Here is a 17,903-nt window from a genome sequence, read left to right on the forward strand (position 1 = left end):
CAATTATTACATTCGTCGTTCGTAAACGCACGTTCCTCCTACACAGATTATAAAATTGATTAGATTCTAATCTCTCTACAGGATATGTCATTACTTCGTTCGATAAATTTTTTTTTTTTTACGGGAGGAAAATCCGGCGATCATGTTGCGATCTTCATCCTCATCGTTCGCGCTGCCGTCCTCGAAGTCAATAGGGTTATTCGGTAAATTATTGCTTTGTACATGATATCTCATTGTGAAAATCTAACAAAGCGCCGCGGAAACAACATCTCTATCTTCGCCTACCGACGTTAATTTCTTTTGCGATATTTTTTCACACGCGCGGCCGTGTTAATTACGAGGCCGCGTACTATTCCGATCGATAGAAGCTCATCGTGCGCATTGAAAATATAAAGACGATAAGATCTTAATTTCCGCAGCAACACACGAAGCCGCGAGACCACCGTGCACGCTTTGGCTAATTTTCCGCGTGAGGGTGAAGTTTAGCCTCCCTCCCTCCTCTCCCCCTTCCTTCTCTTTCTCTCTCTTGCGGTAAACCTTGACCTTACATATTACGTTTCCGCGTACTCGAAGCAATATATTTTTTCTTTTTCGCAATGACGCCGTCGAATATTTGTATCAATGCAAACATTTATAAAAAATATACATTTATATTAATTTTATAGATTTTCAAACATTTTGAAGCTATTATTAAAATTCATCTCAAAATCCTTCCTTAATCGTAAGTGATACGAGTAAATTTCACATTTTTTTCGCTCGATAAGAAGAAACACGTCGCAAACAACGTTCCCAGCGGGGCTGATTCTTCTTTTTTTTTCCACGCGAATCTCGAGGGGTCGTGGCTCTTAACGGTCTGCGGCATATCGCATCGGTCGGTTTGCCATGTATATTTACTGTTTGAGGATTCAAATGGATATTAAAGTGCATGGTTTTGCGCGCACGCGCAGGCATCCGCATGCCACCGGATGGACGGTAGTGAGCAGCGCGACAATGAGGCATAACGCATAGGGTAACGAGCGCGAGTTATGTCCCGTCATAATTTGCAATTTAGATTTCATTATCGCCCCAGTAGTGCGCCGATACGCCACAACTATTGCATCGCTACCGCGTGCACGCCGGATCACACAGGTCGACGCGTTTCCGTATTGATAATCTTTTGCATCTGATAGCATCAGTAGTGAATGAACTTTGTTGTTGTCTTGAATAACGATATAGTTAAAATCTTTTTAAGACAAATTACAAGGATCAGCTACGTGAAAAGTTAATAAATTGATTATCATATATTTGAAAATTTATGTATTTGACAATTTTTGACGTGAGTGTCTCCTTAAATCTTGACGCAAAGCGTATATCAAAGGAGATTCCACATTTTTAAAAGGAATTGAGGGAATTGAGATTTTATAACATATTCGTCTTTATAAGGTACATTTTACTGGTAACGTCGAATCTTTAAGATGAATAAATAAGCAAGCTGACTCCTAAGTTATTCAAGGCTAATAATTAAACGAGTCTCTAATGGAAAAAATTCTTCTTTGTTGCGCATCCCGCGGCGAGCGGCAAGCCGGATTCATATAAATCAGTTGAGGATGAAAAGATTAACGCGTTCGAGACGGTGGGAGGCGCGGTACGACAACATCTTCCGCAGATTTCAGATTACTCTCCGCGTGCGGCGGAATGGCGCCTCAAATGAAACCAACCGATGGGCGCGCAAAAGTGTGCTAACGACGTGCAAATCTCCCTGGAGCGTGCATTTCCGCATTGCGTGCGAGTCTTTAAAGCGCGGAAAAAGGTGCCTCGCAACACGGCGAGAGACGTACGAAGCACAGGCTCCGAGTAACGATCGCGGTTAACGGTACTGCAAATTGGTGTAGTAAAGGACCTGCGAGGTCCTATGGGAATATTCTTCGCTTCTTGGCATAACTAAAGCGAGGCCTCAATCGGATAGATGACGTATCTCTCAGCGACCACAGACTCTCGATATAATCAATCTTCTCTCTCTCTCTCTCTCTCTCTTGTCTCTACTATTTTTAATAATGAAATTTGTTAAAAAATCTATATTTTAGATTTTTCTGCAATATTCTATTTTGCTTAAATTTTGCAAATTTAATAACAGAAAATCAAAAGCTAATTGCAAGATACAAGGAGAAGGAATCACAGCTCGTTTACCTCGCGTCTTCTTACGTCGTCTTTTTAATCGCGCCATTATCTTCTTGCCATGATCACATCGTGATCTAAACACGGTTCTTTAAATATGAAATTATGCAACAGGAAATATTTACTGACTGTTTCATAAGAATCTTGTCACCGTTCTGACATCTAAATCTTGCGTAATACTCTATTGTCAATGTAATTTTATAATGAATAAAGAAGTGGCGTGCCAGTATTCCAAGATAGATATAGTTTCCAATTTATATTTTACAAGAGATATTTGCAATTCTCATAAGTTATCTTAAAAAAAATTTGGCACTTCATGCAGTCCATCGTATTTCAAAATTTGAATTATTTTAACACACTTTGTTTTATATCACGGATCTTTCTTTATATTTGTGTTTCTGCCAAGTGATTAAAATTCACGCTGGTAAACTTTATGCCGATCGCTGTCACACATATTCTTTAATGCTGCATAAAGAGCACTAATTCGTAGGCTTGTTTGGCTAAACTTGATTTGAATATTTGGAGGGATGCGCTAAATCTTCACAGTGACGTACCTCCAAATTTGGATGGTAGATCGAAGAATGTCTTTCTCGGTGCAATGTCCTGGTGAGGATTTCTCCTGCTGGCTGGCACTATACGCGAGGTTCTTTCGGTCTGACTCACGTACCGGTCATTCGAGCCTCTCTTCTTCCCGTCGCATTCCCATTTCGTTCCTCAAAGACGAACAAGACTCACCGTCTTTTGGACGCAAGAACTTGGAGGATGAGGATGTAAGCGAAAGGACATCCCGGAGAGTCAGATCCTTCGCGACATATACTTTTCTCCCGCTCTTATATTCAATCGCATCAACTTCGAGATCTTATTATTAGTTGCGCTATTTTAAATATAACAGAAAAAATATTTTCATTTTCCTTTTATTATCTAAACAAACTCTGCAAAAAAAAAACATGTAATTCCTATTTTTTTTTTTTTTTTTCTTACTTCTGTCCTAAAAAATATAAAAGATATATTTTCTTTTCTCTTATTTTCACTCAAATATTTTAATAATATGCCGCGCTATCCATAAATATCTCACGTGAAAAAAACAATTACTTCATCTCAACTATCTTTCATCTTGCATTAGTTTTAGTTTTAATAGTAGAAAGTTAAATATAATCATCTGAGTTGTAAAGTTAATCATCTGAGGTTAAAATTATAACTGACATCCGGCGGAAATAATTAACTCCACACAATTAAAACGAAAGTGCACACTTAAAAATTATATTTATACGACGTAGGAAATATCAACGTACGTATATATATAAACTTTACCGACGTTCAACAAGAAGAATTAATGACGCATAAAGAAAGAAAAGTTTGGATATAAATTATTTTTATCCGACGAGGAAATCAAAGCACATACAAAGGATCCTCGTCACACGCATTTAATCCTCGTGTTGCCGCGTATGTCGCGGAAGTCTTTTTCTAAAATAGGCATAGAATAAATGTCGTACGGTTTGCCGCCTTTTAACGCATTTATCTTGCGTGTAGGTGATATTTACGGCACGGTCGGCGAGCTTATGCGTCGTCGTTATCCTTATCGAGCACTCCTTAGATAGGAATTCAATCTTGGTTACAGCGGCGGCAGTGGCGAGAGAAACGAGTAACGCGTATGTAAATGTAAACGACGCGCACCATCAACGCCATAATCTGCGTACGTGTGCGAAGCGTGAAAGCGCGTAACGCGTCGGCACGCATTCGCTTAAAGAGGCGGCCCGAAGGTACGATGGGATGCAAACTCGCTTACGCATTTTCCTCGAACGTCATAGCAGCGTAGATTTCGCGCGTATTTTATCAGGCGTGTCTTGTTCGCGAGTCAGGTGTACGCTCGGCTGCGCGCTTGCAGGATGACACTTTTGCGCGAAGGTCGGCTAGACGGCCTTACCGAGGTCGCGCGTGGCGAATTCGGTATGCGACTTGTTACTTTTCATTCTCGCGAATTCGAACAGATGTTGGTAATAAATTTCTTATCATCAAAGTAAATAGTAAGCAAGTAATAATATGGTTTAGAATTGTAGATTTGTAGTTCATATTTGCAATTTATTTATATTTTATGTCTCCTTATTTTTTTCTTTCACAATGTTGAAAAAAATATATTGAGCTTAAAATTCATGTTAATAACATGATATTTTTTTTTCTAAGCAATTTATATAAATTTAATTTTTTTCTAATAAGAATAAAAAATATACAAATAATTTCTTAAATATAAATAAAGAATCTTTTGTATATAAAAAGCATAATTTTTTTCAAACAGCCTTTTCTATTTACTTATGTGATATATATATATATATATATATATATATATATATATATATATCAATAATAATATACAAGTAATAATAAAATCACGCATATATAAGACGAAAGATTTGCTTTAAATTTGCATAGTAATTTCAAAGTTATACATTCATTTGTTTGCATTTTGTTCGCCTACTATTCACGTATAATTATTCTCTCCTATATACATATCGGCAACTCGTGACGACAACATATATGCGTAACATACCGTGCATATCGTATTTTTTATCCCGTCACTAAGTAAGCTTATAGATGTAGTAACATAACAGTGTTAATAACTTCCTAACAGTAATTACACGTTTCGCCGCTTCTGTTACTTCCATCCAGTATCAGTATCCTCGACGAGATATTAGTACTTTCACGTCGAGCGTCGTTTATCGTTTCGCCGTGAGCGAGAAAAAGAGAGAGATCGTGACAATGTATAATAAACGACCCATCTGATTTAGCCGCCTTTGCGAGAGAGGCGGAAGGGATTTTCGTCGATTCGAGACAATTGCTCGGATCATTTTCTCTATTACCGTAGTCGGTGCAGTATGATGCGCACTCTCGACGCCGCTCTCAGCCCACTTTCGACGAGGAGGCTACGACCTTAAAGGAAGTAAAAGCCCATTTAAAGACTGCACGAATTTTTGTGACCCACTGTATATACAGGCTGCCGCTGTGGAACGGCCACCTTGGCCGCTCGGCTAGCTTTCCACCGGTGAAAGCTCTCGCAGGCTTTGTGAAACGAAGACGACAACACGCGGCCACTACACACGATACGCGCGCAATTGTGTGCGTTTATTACGTACGTACGTACGTTAAGTACAAGGGTAGCGCGAGAGAGATCGAGCGGACCTTGCTCAATGTGCTCGACGATCGCCGGTCCTGTCTACATACATATACATCGATGAAAAATTAACGCCGTGCGATTTATCGATCGACAACATTGTATTAAAGTGCATTTCTCATCGATCCATAGCCGGCCATTATGTGAAAAGTATACTGTTATACGTCGATAACGCGCGTCCGCCAGACCGGTTGCTCTTATTTACTTACGCGCATCCATAAATCTCTACAGGGTGTTCGGCAATGGATGTGTTCTCGGACGACATACCTGACGATATTTCTTGTTTATTAACTAAAAAAAAATCGAAATATAAATATTTTCTCTATTCGCCGTAACCAATTGGAAAAGAGGCTGTTGCTTTCCAGGATATAAATAAATAGAATATTCTTTCATTAATTTCAGATGAGTTTTAACGGAATCTTGAGTTACGATATAGCCAGTTGGATACTTGATCAGCTAAAAGCTGTGAAAAAAATATGGCACCTTATTAAATGCTGGCAGAGAAGAAATCATTTTAATTTTCCACCAGAGGAATATCGAATGCGCTTACGAAACGCGAACATTCTCATTACATGCGAACACCCTATACACCTATATATACCGCGATGTCCAAAGCGCGCGTTATCACGAGTTCTCCCTTTTCTTCTGTATGACTTATACGTGATGTGAAATTTATAGGCGATCTGAATTGCAAATACGCGTGCCGTGAGCCCATCATCAACGGGCCGCCTCCCCTATGATGTCCTGGAAAAGTCATAAAACGGAGGGGAGGAAGGGGTGAGGGGGGAGGAAGGGAGTAGAGAAACACGCCTCGTTTCACAACTCCGCTCTTCGCTCCCGATGCGGATCCCGCGATCTTCGTCGATAAAGGAGAAACTGGAAGGGAAATCTCATTAAGCGGTATGCCCGTAAACGATAACGGCGCCGTTAATGGTTCATCGACGATAATTAACGGCCTAGATCGGCGCTGATCCTCTTTTTACCGCCAACAATGATCCTTTCGCGCCGAGCCTTGACGGGATTTCAATGCCATTCATACTTCTCATATCCGCTGTTCGTTAATCGCGGCCAACGACGAAGAAGAGAACTACGAGGGAATGCATGATCGGCGTGATCGCGGTGTACAATTTACGCAAGACCTCAATTTTCGCATAATTAGAATCTTTAATCGTTTCTTTCCTCGAATGAATATCGAAGGCACTCTGCGTCGGCACGGCTATTTGAATACATTTAGGCGAAAGGTGTGTGCTTGTAATTACATTTAAATAAAGACACGTTACACAACAATGTACGTTGCACTTTGTAATATTTCCACGAATCCACTTGTCAATATACTCCGGCATTCGAAATGGCAGATTGACAATGCAAAACGCGCGAGTACCATATTTATCCTATTTGCATGTCGTTCGTTCCTTTACAGTATTATGTCAATTCTGTTGAGTTCTATTGTACTTTCTTTCATTAGCTATTTCTCTCTTTCCTTATCCCTATTTATATAATTGCAATATATCTTTGATAATATCAGAATTTTCTGCAATTAATTATCGCTTCTCTTCAACTTTTACACTGTCTTGCATTTCCTGTTTATATATCGAACAATCTTGTTTTTAACATATCATTCATACGATAACATCGGTATCTAACTGTCGTTTATATACCGAGCATATATACCGTCCCTGGCAGATGATCAAAGCAAACAGACGATAAGCAGACAAGACGACGAGAACGAGAGAGTCAGATAAGAGAGGAAGATGGGAACGTGTGTACATACTTGAAAGGTAAGGCTTTCCTCTCCTTGCACGATGCGCGAGCGCTCGCTTAGACGTGAGTGATCACGCCACGCGTATAGCGTGAGATTTTCCGATATTTTTAATAACAATCGCGCGATCCTATCTACGAGACGAGCGAGATTCGAAAGAAATTGCGGTAACGGAGTTGGATCGGTACCGCTAGAAACAGCCGATGCCAATCTGGCAAATCTGCCGAGATGCGGTTAGCGCGGAAATCGTGGTTATAGAGAGAGAGAGAGAGAGAGACGAGTCGCCTGTATTGATTATTATTATAAAGTCAACGCTTTCACGTTCCCGTTGAAATAAATCTGTTTAGTCAAATATTCCTCGGTGAGTGTCGAGCGCGAGCGAAATCGATTATCATAATGAACAACTTTATGCGTTAGCAAATATATTCGCGGACCATTTGCATCTTAAAGTGTCGTCTCTTCTCCCCGTATTCGCCATTACATCGCTCCGTTCGTTTATGTTGTAAGCAAAATTACAATATTAGACAATCCAAAGAAAGAAAAACAGATTCTAATAAAACACATGATTTATCGCTCCATAAAATTTTGCCCGAAAACTTTGTCGGCTCTAGTCGACACTCGAACGACCTATTCAATTCGTTTGAAGAATGTTTCAGCATGTTTGTATATGTTTATTGTGTTGAAGTATTCTAACAGGCTCGTTAGGGCTGTCGGATTAATAAGCGAGTTGAGGATAACCGGCTGTAGAAAAGAAATAGGTCGAGTTGTGACAATCTACGCGCAAGAAAGCAATCGGAAACTTTGTCACGGAATTCAATATAAATGTAAGAGGAAAAATAAAGATAAAAATATAATATCATATTACGCAGGTAATAAAAAGTAATACATTGATTGAATAGAAATATAGGATAACTACTGGAGACAAATTATAAATTCTTATAATCAAAAAATTTTTTCACACGAAATTTTGAGTTAGTTGATCTGCCGCCGAGTCAACAAAGCAAGAATAATTTAAAAAATCGCGTTAAGATATTCTCTCTTCCTCCTCACTTGTTCTTCGTTCTCTTTCTTCTCGGCTTCGTGAAACGCGTTCGCGAAGCCAATGCGCGTTCGTAATGCACAGTACGGTTATCTAGCACATTCATAGCGTGAATTACATGATTAATCACACTTACGAGATATTTTTGCCGACATCCAGTTAGGCGTTCCCTCGCGTAATCATACGCGCGGAATACGGCGGTTTGAAAAATGGCTTCGTTTATTTCTAACGAGCCATCTATCTTCGCGACGATGCCTTTGCCGTTCTCTTTTTTGCTGCACGCTTTCTATTTAATTACACGTTGTGTTTTCTATTTCATATGCTTTATAAACGTCGCGAGAGAAAAAGATGAAACCACGGTAATGTCCACTTGCGTTTCCCCACACCTATGCATACGCGCTTCAAAGTACACGTAGTTATATGACTGTATTTACGCGGCCACGTGCGTAACGTTTATAGCAGCGCGTACCATAAGAACGATTATGCTCTCGTCGTAAATGCCATGGCGAAACGATTTTTCTCTCTCTCTCTCTCTCTCTCTTTCCTTTACAAGTGTTACGAGAGCCCGGAGGATCCAGGAAATTGGATTAAGCCTTAAATACGTCCTTACGTACCGCGTCTCTGTTATATTACGTGCACGGAAGATAACAGTCGCGCTTATCATCCATTTACCTTCTACGCTAGACTTCTAAGTTTGCTTAGAGAGATATATACTGCATACGCAGTTACACTCTATAAAAGGGTATAATCTTACGATGCCGATATAAAAGTTTCTAGAGAGCAGTATAAAATTGCCAACTTCCTATATAAATGACACAACTGTAATATGTTCAGATGCAACGACATAGGATACAAATAATGATGATAATTTAATTTCTCTCCAATGATGGATATGTAAATTTTCTTCGAACAAAAGTCTTTCAGAAAGAACGGAGCAAGAGGTACGCGCCGCTTGTTATTTTTATATTTGTCATCCTTAGATATATACCTTCACATTTTTCTATTCTCATTTTAATCTTGCAAATCACTTGCTCGATTTTTATTTCCAATCTAACGCGAACCGATTCATTTTAATACGTCGACCTTTCCGCAGTCGCAGCAGTTAATAACATAGAGCCGATAACGGAGATGTCGATTGACCCTGACATGCAGCCATCGCGAAGAATGCGATCGAGGATTTCCGAGCCGATCGAGAGATCTCGATTGACTCAGGCTAATCTTTAAAAAAGCAGAACGAGTCTGAAAAAGTTCCAAGTCGGTTCTTAAGCGACTTATAACTTTCACACGGTCAATTATTAATTTCGCGCCTGATCGCAATCCTGACGAGTTCACAATCGGCAATTAGCCCGGAAGCTTGTAGTGCATGAATAACATCAAAAGATTAATTTAATAAAATTTCGTTAAGATATATGATAGCATTAATTGGAACCATGATCAATTTTTTTTACAATAACATAAAAATAATTTTTGTAGGAAAGTTTGTTCGTACATTAGCAAATAATATATTTCTCATTATAAAGGTGATTAACTTGAACTGTTACATTAAGTAATAGCTTTTCTAATTTTATAAGCAATAAATGTAACGGTGACGTTTTTGTCGTAATTTATTCACTCTCGGATCAAGTATTAAGCGATGTAATAATAAATTTTGCGTCACGTGAGCAACACGTTAATAATAAGCGCTTTTAATAATGAACGGCCGCACACACATATATCCGTGAAGAAGAGAAATTAAAAAAAAAAAAAAAAAATTACAGAAATGGAATGTTTTAGAGAAGTGAGGTAGTTTACAAAGTGATGTTTCCCTGTTACGTAAGATATATGCAAATACCTGCATGAAATACGCGTTTGTCCAGCGACTTCCGTGTATCGGTTAGGATACAGTTTGCACATTTACCTCGAGTATCCCCCTAGAATTTCTCACATAGACGGCGAATCTCGTAATTATTCTAAGGCGAGAACTATACCCCATATGAACATGCCGGAAGAAATGCGGAAAGCGAAGACTTTGATCGCGGTTGATTATGCTCGCTTATTATATGAAATTGTTGAAGAATTACATCGAAAGTTTTAACGTCGAGAATTTATTAGATATTCTTTACAACAGTGTATGTAATAAATGTTTCCATTTGCGATTATTATCGAAATTAAGGAGCATTAACTGCGATCGTAAAAATTCCTACAATCAAACCTAAGAAATATTGACAATATTTTAAATCGTAAAAATTTCGAAAAGAAAACTGGACTATTGTCTTGTTGGATTTTTGAAATTATTATCTTGTCTATTGAATTATTATAAAACATTATGACATTAATAATTGTAGATGGATTTTTACGTTTTATGTTTGCACGCAAGCTATTCCATAATTATTATTATTATTAAAAATCAAAAGTTACAAAAAAAAATTAAAATAGAAATTATACAAATTAAAAAATAAACTAAACTATTAGCAAAAAATATTAGTTGAAATAAATACAATAATTATATCTAATATTTGAAACAAACAAAAAACGCGTTAAAAATTTTTACCGATATCTTCCAATCTTGAGAAGTTTATCTTTTGACTTAATTGCTTTCCGAAAAACGACGTAATAAAGACCTCATCGGGTTAGTTAGCGAAGCAAGACTAGTGAAATCTCGTAATTTCATCGCGAGATTCAAAGATCAAAAAAGATTGGAGATTAACGGTGGCAATAAAGTTCTTTCGTCAAACTTCAACGATCGACAGACTCGACCCGATCTCTCATGACCGGATACGAGCAACTCGGTGGCGCAATCGCTCTCGGAAGATACTCATCGAGAAGGCAATGCGAGGCGCGCAAGAGAATTTGCTGTTGCAACGGATCGATATCTCGATCCTCTCTCATGGACCGCGCGCGGATCAAACGACTGGCCGCGGAGTTTAACGCCCTGCATGTAGGCTACTTTGCAGTTTCGCCGTGCACGGTGAAAGTGCAGGCAGGCGCGCACGCGTGTGTGCGTATACGCATACATTTGGAGATTGGTCAGGCAGGTCGTTTCGCTCCATTCGCCTCACGTGCCTCGTCGTGTCCTCTTGCTGCTTGTATCATTCCTTCGTTCGTTCGTTCATTTGCGCACGCGGCTCGCATTGACATTAGCAAAGAAAAATATTTTCCTTTGTGAGAAAAACAATGAAAAGGAAAATATGATGAAGAAAGAGACTCTAGAATCCTCGGAAAATTGGCTGATTTATATTGCGTTGTTTTCGAATCATAATCAACTCTGAATTATTAATCATAAAAAATTTCAGAAAATATATGTTATGTTATTAATTCTAGAAATAATTGTTGAATAATTGAATGTCACAGAAATGTCACTCAACCGATTAAAAAATCAAATATTAATTTCCAAAGATTCTATGAATGTTAAATTATTTTTCATTCAGTGTGTAAAAAAAAAAGTTTTGTATTAAAATCTCTCTTAAATAAAACTCAGTTATATCGCATAATATACGTATATTGTGTAATAAAAATATAATTTAATATTATTTCAGTTAAAATCTAAGTGTTATGTATATATATATTTTTTCTATATTTTACTTTCTCCCAGATTATTAGCTTAATTTAGGTTACGTGCGCGCGCTTTCTCGCATTACAAACTGGTTCGAGCTGTCTAAAGGCACGGTCATAACGTGTACTAATAAATTTGACAAACCATAACAAAATATTGTTTACCAGAGAAAGTTCAAAGGTCTTTACACTTGGACAGTTTTCGAGCGGGAATCGTCGCAAGCGTCGCCTTTTCTCAATAATTCAATGCGTGCCTGAAGTTACGAGGAGCGCGATGTTTTATTCATGGAGAACTCTCGTTGTCCTTTTGTAATTACACTATAGCCTAAGCGCGGTGCATAGGTGTCTCGATTTTTGATTGGAAATTCGATTCAATCGCGCGCGCGACGGACGAAATAGTATCCGCATCTAATATGCGAGGCAATAAAATATTGCGATAATAACAAATTGCTGCCACCGGAGCTATTCTCTCTCTCTCTCTTTCTTTCCGTCTTTTTCCCGCAAGCTAGTTGGATTAATTAACCTTTAATTGCGGAGCTCACCAGCATGAAGCTATTGCGTCGCTTGATTGAACGATTTATTGTTGATCGATTTTATTTAATCGAACCTTCATTTACTTTCCGCTGCTACGGCGAAAGTTATCTCAAAACTTAAAAATGATTATTCACATTTGCTACTTATCGGGCAATTTAACTTTAAATAAATTTTCATTTCTATATTCGTTTTTATTATATCGACTGTTATGTCTAATTTAACAACGTAAAACTGTTGACTTCGAAACAGTTAAATTTTGTAAAGTTCTTGTATTTTTTAAAAACCAACGGAGTGTGAAAAGAAATTGAAAAAAAAAATTTTTTTAATAATCGTTTTACATTTACTTTCTAGCAATATAAATTATATTATTCCTTACTATCGTATATAGAAATTATATGATAAATAAAACATTCAGAATATTGTTCTTTTAGATATATCGATAAATATATATTGAAACGCCTTCGGCAAAATCATTTCTAAGTCAACGTCCCGGCTAACAAATACAAAATTGCACATTCGTTCCCTTAAAGAATACCACTTTGCAGATATTACTTTGCGAGCGCAAAAGATTGCATCAAAGTTGAATAGACGAGAAAACACGGACGTATCATTTTAATCTAAGGCAATTATTCATTCAATAGCCGCACGACGGCCCAACACTTCTCGTCTCTGCTATTCACCGGGATATTGAATCACCGATTATCTCTCGGTGGTACTACTCAGAGAAGGAAGCGAGTCGATTCTCCATAGCTATAGGGCGCAAACACCACGGCGCCTTTATTCCGTAAACGTGGAGTCTCACGCAAGAGATATGAAAATACGCGTTGCCCGTAAGCGAGGATATTCTGCAGCTTCCCCCCTTCTGTTGCCTCACGACCGATGTCCACGCGAAGCGTCTGTCTCCCTCGCCATTAAATTCACCTTTCGCAGCCATTCTCTCTCTCGATAATAACTAACTTTCATTTCCTCCCCCGCGGGCGATTTTCCCCACCGCGCGGGGCGAGTGCAGAATCAATGATAATGATTGAAATGTCGGAAAGTAGCGGGCACTCTCTGTGTTATCGCGCCGTCCGGATGCTCGCCAAGTAAATTAGCTTCCGGCATGAATCGACAAATTCATTTATATGTAACTTTCTTTATAATATTAATTCATCACTTTTCATTACTGTTGCTGGGAGACAGTTGAATAACGGTACTGGCTAAATAGACACTGATATTACATTCTATCGATCTATAAGAGAGAGAATATATAGAAACATAAATATAACTTTCCCGAAAAGAAAGTTTCTATCTCTTATGCCTCAGCAATTTGCACATAAATATATAAATAACGTTAATAACTTTCCTCAAGTCTCTATAATATTCCATATATAATAAACATCATACTATAAATATATTACTTTTTGCATTAAATCGTAAAAGAAAGCTTGGATTTTAAAGATAAATAAGAGAAAAATTAATTCAATAAATCTTTAATTCAAGTAAAAAAGAAATCTAATCTATCTTTATCTTTAAGATATTTTACATCTTGGAAAGCAATTGTGCGAATTGCTCTTTCTTAGAAGTTAAACATTTTAACATCAAAATACTGTCATCGAATGTTTTTTTCAAAAACTCTCTCCTCGAGTCCGCGCATGATCCTTTTCTCGAAAGAGTCCTCTGACATAGACTCAAGATCGGCTTATTATTCCAGAAGGTACTCCGAGGCCGTAGTAATGCCCCGCGTTTGCCATGCACGCAATGCATGCGTGACATCCGGCCCCTCCCCTTGCGTATATACAACACGCATCTTACATTAGAATTTTATTGTACTAAGAATATACCCCGCGGGATAAATGTCTAACGCCCTTCCCTAGCGAATTAATTTCACATAACATTCTCCGTTATGCTCCATCCGTTGTTTTTCACATTAACGTGCTATTTTTTCTCTGTTGGTATGCGACTAGTATAGAGATTTGAAAAGGAACGACGAATAGGAAGTATTTATAAAATACAAATTCTCACAAAAAAAAAAAAATCTTCCGTATAAAAATCGTCACAAATGTATGAAATAAAATATAAAATATATAGACACATCAATTCAATCATTTTCTTAAGTATGTATAATAAAATTATCTAATAATGTGTGTATATAATATAACATAATATATATATTAATCAATCTCACTGCATTACGATCGCCCCTCAGCAAATATAAATACGGCTTTGTACACACAGTGTGTGATATTACTGGCGCGATAAATATCATAATTTTTTAACACGAAAATATATAATTAATAACATTTTCGAGGCATAAAATCACTTTCGATGTTGCAAGCAATTCTTTCGTATGTATATAAAACGAAATATATATCGTTCCGCGTCTTTACATCATAATTAATATATACAAATCGCGGATAAAAGGACGCTTCGTACAAATTCCAGGAATGATTATCACGATTTATATTTCTACGAAATTCCAGCGTAAAAACTTCCTCCCTATCTCTCAAGCCCCGATGCATCGGGCACCTCGCGAGCCACGTATATCCAAAGGCAAAGGTATGTATTTATATTCAAGAGGCGGCGGGAGCCTTGTATAGGTCGATTCGCGCTCGTACAAACGCAGCTTTACACGTGTTACTTACGACGTGCCGCGAGTAACGACGTTATGAGTGTGTATAGGAGGAAGCCATAAAGGGAACCTCAACGTGATGGTGCACGTGCCCGACGATGGTGTGTACGGTGCTTTATGACGCTAACGCCTTAACGACGCCGGGCACGGTTATACTCTGGCTGCATATTAAATATTAAACGATATCGGTGGCTCTCTCGCCAACAAGCCGCACGTAGGATAACCGAGCCCGCGGGAGAGAGAGAGAAGCTGCCGACTTGCAACCGCTATCATGACGGACTGCGTTGGAATTTTCTTCGTCCCCTATATGTAACAGAATCTTCGCCATAATATGCTCGATAAGAGTTGGACCGATTAATTCTTGGAACAATTATTGTCAGTGGTTGTTTTGAATATTTCACTTCTCGTCGCATTTTGTATCTCTCATTCGAATCTCAAGATATTATTTTACCATTTTGACATCATCATGTGAATATTTTCACTTTGTCATTCCTAAAAAAAAAATTACACGATTGATACTCACGTAATATATTCAAAGATTAAATAGTACTTAAAATATTTGAAAATCGTTATTTAAATTACATTATGTTGGCTCGAGTTTCACATGACAGAGTATATTAATATTAAATTGCCGCTGCAATAATTTTTCACTGCAACATTATTTATTTTCCGCGGCTACCGCGGTTGTTGTATACAAATGAAAATAGCCAGATTTGATTAAGAGCCACGAGATTTCCGCAATGCGTAAAACGCGGTTGTACTTTATCGCTGAAAGCGTAATCAATCTCCCTGTCAGAATGCCATCGAGACACGATATTCTATCGAACTGTTTGGAGTTTCACGACTTTCCACCGAGGCATTAAATCTCCACTCGTGGTGTATCAAATTGAACGTAATAAAAAATCATCCGGGTCGTCGATATTTCGATTTCACTCCGCGCGCTTCACGTCAAATTAACCGGTTAAAGCGCTGGAAACGCTGCTGGCAAATAGGAAGTAAAATTCGAAAACGAGTTTGATAAAAAAATTTTGTTATCATTATCGACAATAAAGGAAATGAGTCTAGTATCTCTAGATAAAATTAATAGAGCATCTATAAAAATACTCGGTATCATAAATATATACAGATACACCTTGTCGCGAATTTACTTACAAGTATATACAAATACTTAAAAATTTATTTAGCTATACAAAAAGATATTTTACATCATTGATCGCTAATAGAGATCATTTGCGTGTGTCTGCAACCTGGAAATCCGAGTATACTCCCGGGATTAAACTCCGACCAATTTTTCAAATCCTATGCTTTAGTGCTTTCGGAACAACAGTCTGTCGGTGGAGTCTTGTGAGTTTCTCCGATTAGCGCATCGCCGCGGCTAATTAACAGTGAAGCGTTTCTGCTGCGTGCCCGAGGATGATCTAACAACTAGTTCACGAGACTACTTCGTAAATTGTGATCGCGCGCGGGTCCTGTGTTTTCGTTCAGGCAAACGAACGGCGAACGGCATCGCGTAATTTCCATTTATTACGTACGGCGTCTTGTTCAATAAACTCGATCGTGCTAATAAAACGATATCCGAAGAGCATAAACAGCGCACTGACTGCGCAGGAATGATTTTTGCGCGACGTTAATGGGGGGGACAAATAATGAGCATACGCGATTGGCGGGGAGGCACGCGCGCTCTCGTACATTTCATCCTGGAATATCGGCCTGTCCTTGTATACGCATCGCGATGCTCCATGTCCAATAAATAAACAATTCGTAAGAACAGTGTGTTAATTGTAACAAACATTTTTGATCTAAAGTTTGATTAAAATTTATTAAAATGCGCGTAAAAAGTATAGATTTAAAGTTCTCCAAGTAGATTTTTCATCAATTATTCTTAATTAAGAACTTGATGTAAATATATGACTTTATAATCACTATATTCTTACGATTGTTCTCACATTGAAGATGCACAAGTTAAAATTAACAGCTGTAATCGTCTTTATATAAAATTTTTACGATATGTCCTATAAAAATATTTCAAAGATGAATTTATCATTTGGCGTGGTTTTGCAATCTTTCGTATATTGTGTTTTTAATTTAATTGAGTTTATATCGAAAAGTAGGACTCTTATGAGAATGCGCATATTGTATTATCTGTGTTGAAAAGTTCTGTTTATGCTGATAATTAGAAAGCGTATTGCAAAGGCAAGGCTTACGAAGGCACGGGATTATAATACGGCGATTATCGAAAGTCCATTATTTCGCGGCAGGCGGATCGTACAGGTGCTTTTTTTCGCGGCTGTTTGTCGATTAGTGAACGTTGTCAGCGTAAACGTACGGACCTCGGCGGAATAAATAGACGGTGGAAGATAAATGATCGCGGCGGCGAGGCGAAGTTAAATTGCATAAGAGCGTGATTAGCCTCGATTCCTGAGGCTGGTGAACGCCACGTCCGGTCAGACGCGATCGACGTAATAAAATATAAGTGACCGAAAAAAATAAAAGATCCGCAAAAAAGACTCGCAAGGGCCCCGCGCGATTCTATTGTTCGCTATAGCGGTGTCCTTATTCGCTGTCGTTCCCGGCACGGTGCACCTTGTGTGATCCTGTCCGCTATACAAAGCAATCTCAAAGTTCCTTGGCAACGTTGCTTCCAACCGTCCAATTAGTAATAATTACTCGTCGTCCACGTGGCAAAACGACAGATAAGTGCGCAGCTTTCTCTTTCCCTTTTCGGAAAAGGCCTCCATCGCGTCACAAGTGTCACACAATAAATTCACATCGCGACGCGATAATCGCCAGCCTCGTTCATTTTACTTTCGTTGGATCGACAAGCAAAGTCGAACAATTTCCATCCGCAAGGATGTCTATTATCGGTCTCAGAATAATCGCCAATAAATTTCCATCGTGCCCATGGTCAAGCGCACCTTTACGATCAAGATCGATCAATTGCACGCGGATTGAACTTTATTACTACTGATTAACGTGTGCGCCATCTAAATCAAACATTGTATATCTCAAATTTATGATATATTGTTAGTCGACGTTTAAAATGTTATATCTCTACTTGGAATGCAAGCTCAAAAATTAAATTTCTTTAAAATTTTATTTTTAAAACAAA

The 17,903-nt window shown here is 38.2% G+C and overlaps 2 protein-coding genes across 3 annotated transcripts in view; one reads left to right on the plus strand and one right to left on the minus strand.

The window, feature by feature from the left end:
- The window catches only part of LOC126854929 (uncharacterized), a 242,071-nt gene that overhangs the window by 215,519 nt on the left and 8,649 nt on the right, over window positions 1-17,903 (plus strand). The gene's annotated exons all lie outside the window — the stretch shown is intronic.
- Window positions 1-17,903, minus strand: part of LOC126854902 (rho GTPase-activating protein 20-like) — a 166,440-nt gene that overhangs the window by 92,112 nt on the left and 56,425 nt on the right. The window lies entirely within an intron of this gene.

This window comes from Cataglyphis hispanica, chromosome 15, assembly GCF_021464435.1.
Source record: "Cataglyphis hispanica isolate Lineage 1 chromosome 15, ULB_Chis1_1.0, whole genome shotgun sequence".
Classification (NCBI taxonomy): Eukaryota; Metazoa; Arthropoda; class Insecta; order Hymenoptera; family Formicidae; genus Cataglyphis; species Cataglyphis hispanica.